Raw genomic sequence first — 9,685 nt, 5'->3', positions numbered from 1 at the left:
TAATAGCCAGATATATACCTACCTGAGCTCAAACTCCTCTCATCCTTCAAACGGGAGGGAGCCTCGGGCTCAAGGATAATCTGGGCTCAGGGCTCTCCATGGACAGCATGTCAAACACGCTTTATTATCAATCATCAGCTAAGTGGTAACTCTTGAAGTCTAGTTTTGGCCTACTCTTAGATGTCTATTAGATTTTCACTTAGCCTTGTTTTAGCCAAGCTGTTTACTTTAGATGTCTATTAGACGTCTATTAAACAAAATTGTTTGCTGGGAAATGTTTTAGTAGCATGTATTTTAAATGATCATTATCTTTAAAGTTTATCTAGAGAATTATGAACAACTAGATCATTCATTTGGCCTTTGAATTTTGTGGGACCTTGAAACCATAGATAACAAAGGGCTGCATCGAAAAATCACATATAATAATACAGTAGATGAGATGCAAGTATGTTTCACGAATCTATCTACTATGAACTAAATTGTGACACATGATAAACCATGTTATCACAGCCATGTGACCTAAGGCATCAGTTGTGTTACTTCTTTGCCATTCACAAATCTTCTATGGCTTCATGGGATAGTACTTGTTGGATGCACACTTCAGAATCTCCAAAGAAGTGGTAGCCTGCTTCAACTGGGTGTTTTACAGCTGCTTAAGTAATGAAACCTCTGTCATCATTTACTCTCGTGAAGGATCACATTTTAAATCTTTAAATTTATCTCTTCTGTTGAACATATTGAACACATAAGACATTTTGAAGAATAGTAGCTTATATTTTTTCCTACCACCCAGCAAACAATTTTGTGTTTAGTAGATGTCTAATAGTCATCTAAACGTAGACAGTTTGACAACAAGACTAAACTTGGGCTGTCAGTGAAAATCTAATAGACATCTAGGAATAGGCCAATATTAGACTAGCCGTCAAATTTGACAAATTAGACAGACTTTATATGTGTAGTCATTCATTTCTGTTTATTTGATGATAGTCTAGTTTTGGCCTATTTAGATGTCTATTAGATTTTCACTGACAGCCCAAATTTAGCCTTGTTTTAGCCAACAAAAAAATGCTTGCTGGGTACGAATGTCAGTGTCTACTGGTTACCAACATTTTTCAAATTTTCTTTTTTCTTTAATTTTAATCAAACACTTTTTTTCTTTATTTTTGTTCCTCACAAAACTCAAAGTTGGAACTAGATGCTGCATGAATGGTGAATAAATGTTAGATAAACATTTATTAAAATAAATCATGCTGACAGAACGTTTTAGTGGTTGAAAAAAAAAAGAAAATGCCAAACAAACAAAATCTTACTGTTTCATTTCTGTTGATACGGGCAGCCATATTGGATTTTGGGTTGCTGCAGTGTCTAATGCTGTAATTCAGGGATATATTGGTAAATGGGTAATTTTCCAAAAGGACAGGATCTCAGGACTTCTGACATTTAAGAACAGCATAGCTAATATAGATGGCAACTGTTTTTTCTTCTGAGTATACATGGAAGTAGATACCAATTATGATTTTAACCTAGAAATAGGCCTATAATGCACAAGTAAATACTAGCACTAGCTCTGTAAAATGTAGGCCTATATTTAAATGTAAAGCTTCACTTAAAATATAAGAAAGTCAGAATTTTATTAGATGGTTTAGGTTGGCTTTTTTCTGTGGCTGGGACGGTGGATACCCAATAAAATAAAATAAAAGAAATAAAGAATATAAAGCAAAGCATGCACAATGTGAACCACATTCGAGCTAATATTTAAACCTTTTCCTCGCTTTTCCTCCATTTTGGAGCTGAGCAATATTCTGTCCCTGCTCCCCTTTCTGCAAGTCACATGGTTTGCTCTCCTGATTTCGCTCTTCTATCGCCAAATCTTACGACGCGTGACATCCCACCCCAACCCATCCGTGAACGAGCCACGCGTGATTCGGACCTGGTCTTTATCTTAAGATGTCTGTCTGAGTCTCGCCGCCCCCCGGTCCAGCGTGTGCGAGGCGAGGTGGAGACTGAAACTGAGCGGGGAAGACGGAGAGGAGAGAGAGGGTGCGGCGGAGCACTGCAGTGCAGATAAATGAATGCACCATTGGTGGCTGAGTCAGCAGCCCACTCCCAGTTTGGCCCACTGCCTGCACCAACTGTGTATGTGGAGGAACAACATGTATGCATACTACAAACAAACACGCTCGCGCGGGCGGTCGATATGTCTCCTGCCTGATCGTTTTGCAGTTAGAGTTGCACTGGCCAAATCATTACGTTTCTGTTTTCCGTGAGCTTGCGAGCTCGACATAATTCTTTTCAGGTTCATGCACTGAAGTAAGTAAACCTCCTTTTTGTTTGTTTTTGGGGGTATTCGTTTGTAATAAAAATTAAACCCATGCTGCAATGCCATAAGTAATAGTTGTTTATTTAAAATAGATATTGCTTTATTCAATTTGTTTTTTCAGGTCTGGTTTTTGCATCCAGCTGCTGTGATTTATGCTCTGGTGCTTTCAGACTCCACCTAAAGAAAGTCAACTCCAGTGAATCAATGAAGAGAGGTTTCACTGTCAAGTCACCCCGATCTTCACCAATCCTCGCGCTCCACCGCCTGAGCAGCACCAAAACTGCACTGGAACTGCAAGCAGAATGGATGTTTTTTTTTTTTTTGGGAGGGATGTGCTTGACGACAGAGCTGCTGGATGATGATGTGGGTACTGAGTCAAGGTCTGGAGTTACTTCACATTCAGTGTGTTCTTGAAATGTTTAAATAACCACATATTATGTCTCACGCTGTAGCGCAGGGGTGTCAAAGTCAATTTTTGGAGGGCTGCAGCCCTGCAGAGTTTAGTTCCAGCCCTGCTTCAACACTCCTATCTGTAGGTTTCAAACAAGCCTGAAGCACTCAATTAGTTTGATCAGGTGTGTTTAATTAGGGTTGGAACTAAGCTGCGGAGCTGCGCCTCTCCAGGAACTGAGTTTGGCGCCTGCGCTGCACCTGCAGTTGACAACTGAGAATTTGTGTGCTCAAAAAATGATAATGCCATGACAACAAAATTTATTATGGTACTTTAACTTTTTAATCAGGTTTCAAAAAACTGTTTAGTTGTACAAAGTATAAGTTAATATTTTAGTCATATTATGTAGGTTGAAATATAAAAAGTTAAAAAAAGAAAAAAAATGAAGGTAGCAAGAATTTAATTTTACAGTGTTTGTTTTTGTATTGCGCGTACACCCTGTAGATTCAACAAAGTAGTAAAAAAGACAGGCTCTGCATTACAGCAGACAAAGACATTGCTTTCATGTTTTCACTTTAACCATGGATTTATTATAGTAAAAGTGGAGTAACCATGCATTTTTTTTATTGATTAGCTACCATTTGTATGACTGCTGTTTTAAAACATAGTTAAACTACAGTTAATGTAGCAGAAACAGAGTATTTGTGGTAATACCATTGTTTAGTTTTTTTTCTTTCATGACTGAATTTGTTAACACACACACACACACACACACAAATATAAATTACATATATCATTAGAAAAAAAAATGTAAAATGTTAAAGTTTTAAATTATAAACGTAGCCCTCTTGTCATTTATTAAACAAATAACAAACTGGCCAGCACATTCAACTGTCCTCAAATTCTGGAACTTTGTCAGTAAGAAGTGGGTCTTCCGAACCTCCCTCCCCCTGGCTACAGGTTTGTGTTCTAAATGTTTTGTCAGGTTCATTTTGATATGAGAACTATTGCTTTGTCATAAACTGTTAAAACAGTGTACTGATTGATGGTGTTTGCTTCTAAATATAATACATCTAATTTGTCTCATATTTTAAAAGGTGAAAGATCAGGGATCTAATTAGGTAGTCTTTTGTCAAGCCATTTTTTAAAAACAGATCTGATTTTCTTCTTTAGGTGGATTGCTTGCTATAATCCCCATGAACTTTTCAACTTGAAATGCCATTGTGGATGTGTAATGTCTTTAACACAGCTGCACAGCAGATGCTTTTAAGTAATAAGTCTGATCCTGAGTGCACATGACCCTTCATTAAGGTTCTTCTGATACTTTAATGTAGTTTAATGTTGCAAAACAAAAACTATTGCTTTAGATTAAACTCAGATTTTGTAGGCTAACGATAACTCACTTAAACAGAAAAAAAAACTTGCTGGAAAGCAGCAAGCAAAAACATCTGATAAAACGCTAAGAAACAGCTTGATAAATCAGCTCTAAGAAGAATACAGAAGTTGTCTGGACCGAATATTTTAGGCAAATCAAATATATATTTTTTTCTGCTTAATTATTTTCTAAGACAATTAATAAATAATATGTAAAAACAAATCTAGAAAAGGTAAAGTCTAGCATGCCTAAAGCACGTTTTCTTGATTCTGAAATACTTTTTAAATATATTCTAAATATATGAAGGTTGACATTAAATAGATATTTTACTGAACCACACATTTACAAATATTTGCCTGATGCGGAATCCTACATTTCTTGCCCTCGTCGCGTCAGTCACATGACAAGTGATATAGCCTATACTCACGTATGACATGAAGCAAAAATGGCAGCATTCGTTATGTGCTTCGCCAACGGACCAAGGCAAACAAACAAACAAAAAAAAAAAACAAGCTAAAACTGTCCCTGGGATGAATGGAACATGAATTCTTTGACTTCAGGTAGCTATAATATTACTTGTGCTAAAAAACAACAACGAGCATGCAGGTAAAACAACGCCCCATGTTTCTTTAATCGTTTATTTAGTTTATATAGCTTGGGGGTGTTACTTAAAAGTACACGTATCCATCAATTCATATGCACTTTATTTTAAATGACCCAAGACTGATTATTTTCGAATAGGCTTCCCTACCCTAACATTGGTAACTGAACCTGTAGATTGAATCATCAAAGTATGATGCTGATGCAACAATCCTAGCCAAACATAGCTACTGATTTGGCCCACACTCTTCTATTATCTAGAAATATATCATAACAAGAAGTTCACTGTTTACTCGCTTTTTAGGCTATGTTAGAAACTGTAACCAGTGACGACCATAATAGTTTTCAGCATTTTAAAAATATCTTTTGTGTTCAACAGAATAAGTGGCAAGTGATTAAAGAGTATCCTTAATGATTATATAATATAGAATTTAGGCTACAACTTCTAATTTAAACCTTGCAAACGTGTTGCCCCTCTCTCCTAATTGTGACAACTCAGCGTGAATTTGATAGTGGAAGTATTTAAAAAACACAAAAGGAAAAACATTAAATAGAACTGATTTTTCTCGGGTAATGCTGCAGTGTAAAACTCTCACAAGAGGGCGCCATTTAGCCGACAATAGCCCACGACAGATTAACACTGGCAATGTTAGAAGCAATGTAACATTGTAAAAAGTCGATATATTTATCTATATTTAAATAACGTTATTGTTTGTTCAAACAATTCACTTTGAATATTAGTTTCCAATTACATAACCCCGGTGGAGTCTAAGAAAGACTAGTATTGGTCATACCAGGATGTCAGTGTTATGATTGTAGTACATGGAAATATCTGAAGATGGCATAGTTTCCTATCTAAATTTTACTTCGCTTTCTGCCTACTTGTCTAGTCAAGACAGTACTAATAAATGATACAAATTAACGTGCCTGTCATTACTGTAAAGGTAGAACTGGAAAGTGTATGCCAAATTGTCACAGATCTTTAATTTGTCTCATGATTTATTCAGTGCGTTTCCTCCATTGTCAAGTCTTTATAGCTATGAGGTATTAATTAGTGCTTTTTTAACAAAGTAGTGCTTTAAAGAAGGTTTTGCAGTCCACTTGAACATTTACATTTGCAGTGCTGTATTTGTTTTTTTTTGCGCTTACATTTACATTCATGCGTGTTACTTTTCTGCATTTGAGGTATGGCAATATTAGCACACAGTGCCTGGATGTCCTTGCTAGATTTGTAATAAGCAGACTGCATGTATTATTCAGCACTGTGTGGACAGGTCTCACTCTGCTCCATGCTTTTCTCTCTCTCTCTCTCTCTCTCTCTCTCTCTCTCTTTCTCTCGTGTCCTGTCCGTCCCCCAGGGACTGGATGCCTAAATTACTATTTCTATTTGATATATTCCCATTGCCCGTCCCTTAAAATGCATAGAGGGAGAATGGTGTGTTTGGTGGGGGTCACTATGTAGCGGTCACTCTGTTGAAGTCAGAGGTGGACTGGTGAATACAGATTTATGCAGTCTTTCCTGTGAAATCATAAAACAGCAATTTCACCTCTCTACGTTTTCTTTTCTAATGAGGTCAGGAAGGCAAACATTTGTTTTACTCAATTGTGCTCACATTTTGTATATTGAATCTATATCAGATTTGTCTTATAAACATCTTGGATGGATGCGACTCTTGCATCTCTGTGATTTGAGGATAGATGTTTTCTGTTAACATAAAATGGTTGGTGTTTATTCCATTAATCAATACTCAATTATTCAAAAGTCTTGTTGTCGATCCCAGTTGTAAGAGCAACAAATAATAACTTGACTTCTTGTTGATTACTTGAAAAAGTGGCAGAGGGTAGATTTTTCTGATGAATCATCTGTTGAACTGCATCCCAATCATCACTAATACTGCAGAAGACCTTTTTGAACCTGCATGGACTCAAGATTCTCACAAAAAACAGTCAAAATCGGGTAAAGGAAAAATAATTGTTTGGGGTTACATTCAGTATGGGGGCATGCAAGAGGTCTGCAGAGTGACAACATCAACAGCCTGAGGTATCAAGATATTTGTGCCGCTCATTACATTACAAACCACAAGAGAGGGCAAATTCTTCAGCAGGATGACTCTCGTCATACTTCAGCCTCCACTTCAAAGTTCCTGAAAGCAAAGAAGGTCAAGGTGCTCCAGGATTGGCCAGCCCAGTCACAGACATGAACATTATTGAGCATGTCTGGGGTAAGATGGAGGAGGCGTTGCAGATGAATCCAAAGAATCTGATGAACTCTGGGTGTCCTGCAAGAACACTTTGTGCCATTCCAGATGACTTTATTAATAAGTTATTTGAGTCATTGCAGATATGTATGGATGCAGTCCTCTAAGCTCATGGGAGTCACACACAATATTATTTTTCCACTGCACCACCACTTTATATTCTATACTGAACATTATTTGTGTGGAGTGACAAGACTTTTGTCTCAGCAAAGTCAGACCTTACTGTCCTTTTGGTAAAATAAGCATACTCTAAAGGCCTTTGCCTATCATATAAGCCACTTCTAATACTAAATGATCAACTAGAAGTCAAGTTATTATTTGTTCTTCCTAAAACTTGGATCGGTGACAAGACTTGTCAGGTAGTGTTGTTAAAATGTATGTAATGCATTCTTTCTATTGGCATTGATTTAATATGGTTTTGAAAACTAGGTTTTAACAAGATTTATATTTATTGCATTGCAGTTGTAGCTTATTTTCCTGCTTTCTTTTATACCTTAAGCACTTGTGAGAGTTCATGTTGCAAATTATTGAAAATATTTTTAGTTTAAAATATTTGAGGGCCATTTTAAACATTGATGTATTAATAATTATACATTTTAGGAGGTATTCATTTATTTTCCTTCCGCTTCGTTCCTTTATTAATTAGGGGTCGCCACAAGGGGAAATGAACTGCCAACTTATCCAGCATAGGTTTTACAAGGCGGATGCCCTTACAGATGCAACCCAGTACTAGGAACGATCTATTCTCACTCATACACTACAGCCAATTAAGTTTATTCAATTCACCTATAGCACATGTCTTTGGACTGTGCTTAATCAAGTAATCAAGCTCTAACTTAATTTTATAAGTTACGTAAGCTGTTTTGAGTCAGTTTAACATAATATAAGTTCAATAGACTCATAAGATTAATTTGATACAGCTTAAAAATTTAAGGCAACCAAGCTTTTTTTACAGTGATGGGCAATTTTTTAAAATGTTATTAAGCAGCTTAGCCGTTTTGTAGAAAAAATAGTAATAAATATCAAAATAATAAATAATAATATCTCAAGTGTCCTTTTCATTAGGAATATTTTTTATTAGACTAACACTGAACTTTAATCATTGATCTCCTCAAAAAAATCATTAGACTTGTGATGAGCATGTACTCATATGCCTGGATTTAGATTGAATATTTGTATTCAGAACAAGAGAGTCCCATTTATGTTTATCAAAATAATGGTGACAGTATCAATAAGGAGATTTATTACTCTGCTTATTGATATCAGTCAGAATTTGTCCCTTTGAATAATAAAAAATGTAAACATAATAATAATAATAGTAATAATAATGTAGATCTTCTTGATTTTACTAGCCTCTCTTGTAAAAAAAAAAGTGCATTTGAAAAATTTGTAGATAACAATAATAGCCAAATTAGTATTCTAATTCAAGATTTAGAGTAAAAGTTACTTATAAAATATTTTTCTTCCATTTAAAAACAATACAATAGTGAAAGATGACTTCTCTTAAGTCGGATTGTATGTTTTCTGGCACAGCTGGTTGTTGCACTGAAGAAAAATATTTGTTTGCATTGGCCAAACTGATTAGCTTAAGTCACACCAAAGCAAAACCCAACAGAGGATTCTGTTTGGTCTTAATAACTTTTTCGATATTTTATTTTCACTATTTATGATGGCATTGCAGTCAAAAATAGAACAAATGAGTATGTTTAGGACAAATTCTGGACCTTTGTCAGTAAGGGGTGGGTCTTCCGAACCCCCCTGGCTACTGGCCTGAGTAAGCAGCTAATTAATAGTCAGTGAATTCCTAACTTTTTCCATATTCGGTGCAAAAGAAAAAGATATAGCTGAATCTTTGATGTGCTGAGGCAGTTCTGAAAAAATCCACTGCTCCTTTTCATGTAAACATGTTTTTAGAGCCTGGAGTAGTTTCATTGGTTTCTCTCCAGATGCTGTTTCATGGCCAGAGCTGTGAGCTAATTACACCTTTGTTGCTAATGTTCCTGCCAATAAACACTGTAACTGAGGTCAATAGTTTAGCCGGGCCTTTTTTTCCTCCATTTATTTGGGCTGTTAATGATAGGATATCAGATTCCGATCTCTTTTTCCTGTGTCGGCCCCTCTTCGCTCCCCTGCTCTCTGCCATAGCCTGGAGGAGTGTGGAGCGCGGGCCAGCATCTGGGCGAAGCCTGCTGAATGGGGCCCTTTCTTGCCAAAGCCTGCGTTCCGGCCAATGCACGGCAATGTACACTGGCGAGAACGGAACGGCTGCTATCATAACAGCTCCTCCAGGCTCGCTTTTCACATCTCCTCCTGCTTTCCTCCTTAAACTCACACCCTTCCTTTTCTGTCATCTCCTCCTGTTCCGTTCTAACCTTTCACCCCCAGCGCTCTGTCTCTCTCTGCGGGTTGAGAAGTGTAAATGAAACGTGGAACATCTCTGGCTTGGATCGGGCCGAAAGATTTATTGAAAACCCAATGCACGGTGGTCCGAGGGTCCGCTGAGGAGGTCAGATAGATGAAAATGACTTGTAACAAGATCATAAAATGCAGACAAAGCTTTGGAAAGGAGAAAGCCTTGAGCCGGGGGTTGGGGGTCATATTCCACACGCAATGAGCAGCTGAACTATTGTCTCAGGGTGGAATGATGGAGCAAATGAACAGAGTCGTGGAGCTCCACCCCTCAGGAGAGCTGGTGCATCACAAGGTCATATCATAGAGAAAGAAGAGAAGTGAATTGGAGA

The 9,685-nt window shown here is 37.1% G+C and overlaps 1 protein-coding gene across 4 annotated transcripts in view; it reads left to right on the top strand.

Moving 5' to 3' along the window:
- Positions 1–1,882: 1,882 nt before the first annotated feature.
- fignl2 (fidgetin like 2) overlaps positions 1,883–9,685 on the top strand; it is a 113,573-nt gene continuing 105,770 nt past the window's right edge. Inside the window, exons 1-2 of one of the 4 annotated variants that reach the window (XM_073938530.1) lie at positions 1,883–2,310; positions 2,491–2,683. The gene's annotated coding sequence lies outside the window, so the exon portion shown is untranslated. Of the gene's footprint in view, positions 2,311–2,441; positions 2,701–4,522; positions 4,647–9,685 lie in introns of those variants that run through there. The other 3 variants (XM_073938529.1, XM_073938528.1, XM_068216776.1) reach the window with 3 other exon arrangements.

Source organism: Danio rerio, chromosome 23 (genome assembly GCF_049306965.1).
Source record: "Danio rerio strain Tuebingen ecotype United States chromosome 23, GRCz12tu, whole genome shotgun sequence".
NCBI classification, from domain to species: Eukaryota; Metazoa; Chordata; class Actinopteri; order Cypriniformes; family Danionidae; genus Danio; species Danio rerio.
This window is presented reverse-complemented; position numbering and strand designations above follow the sequence as displayed.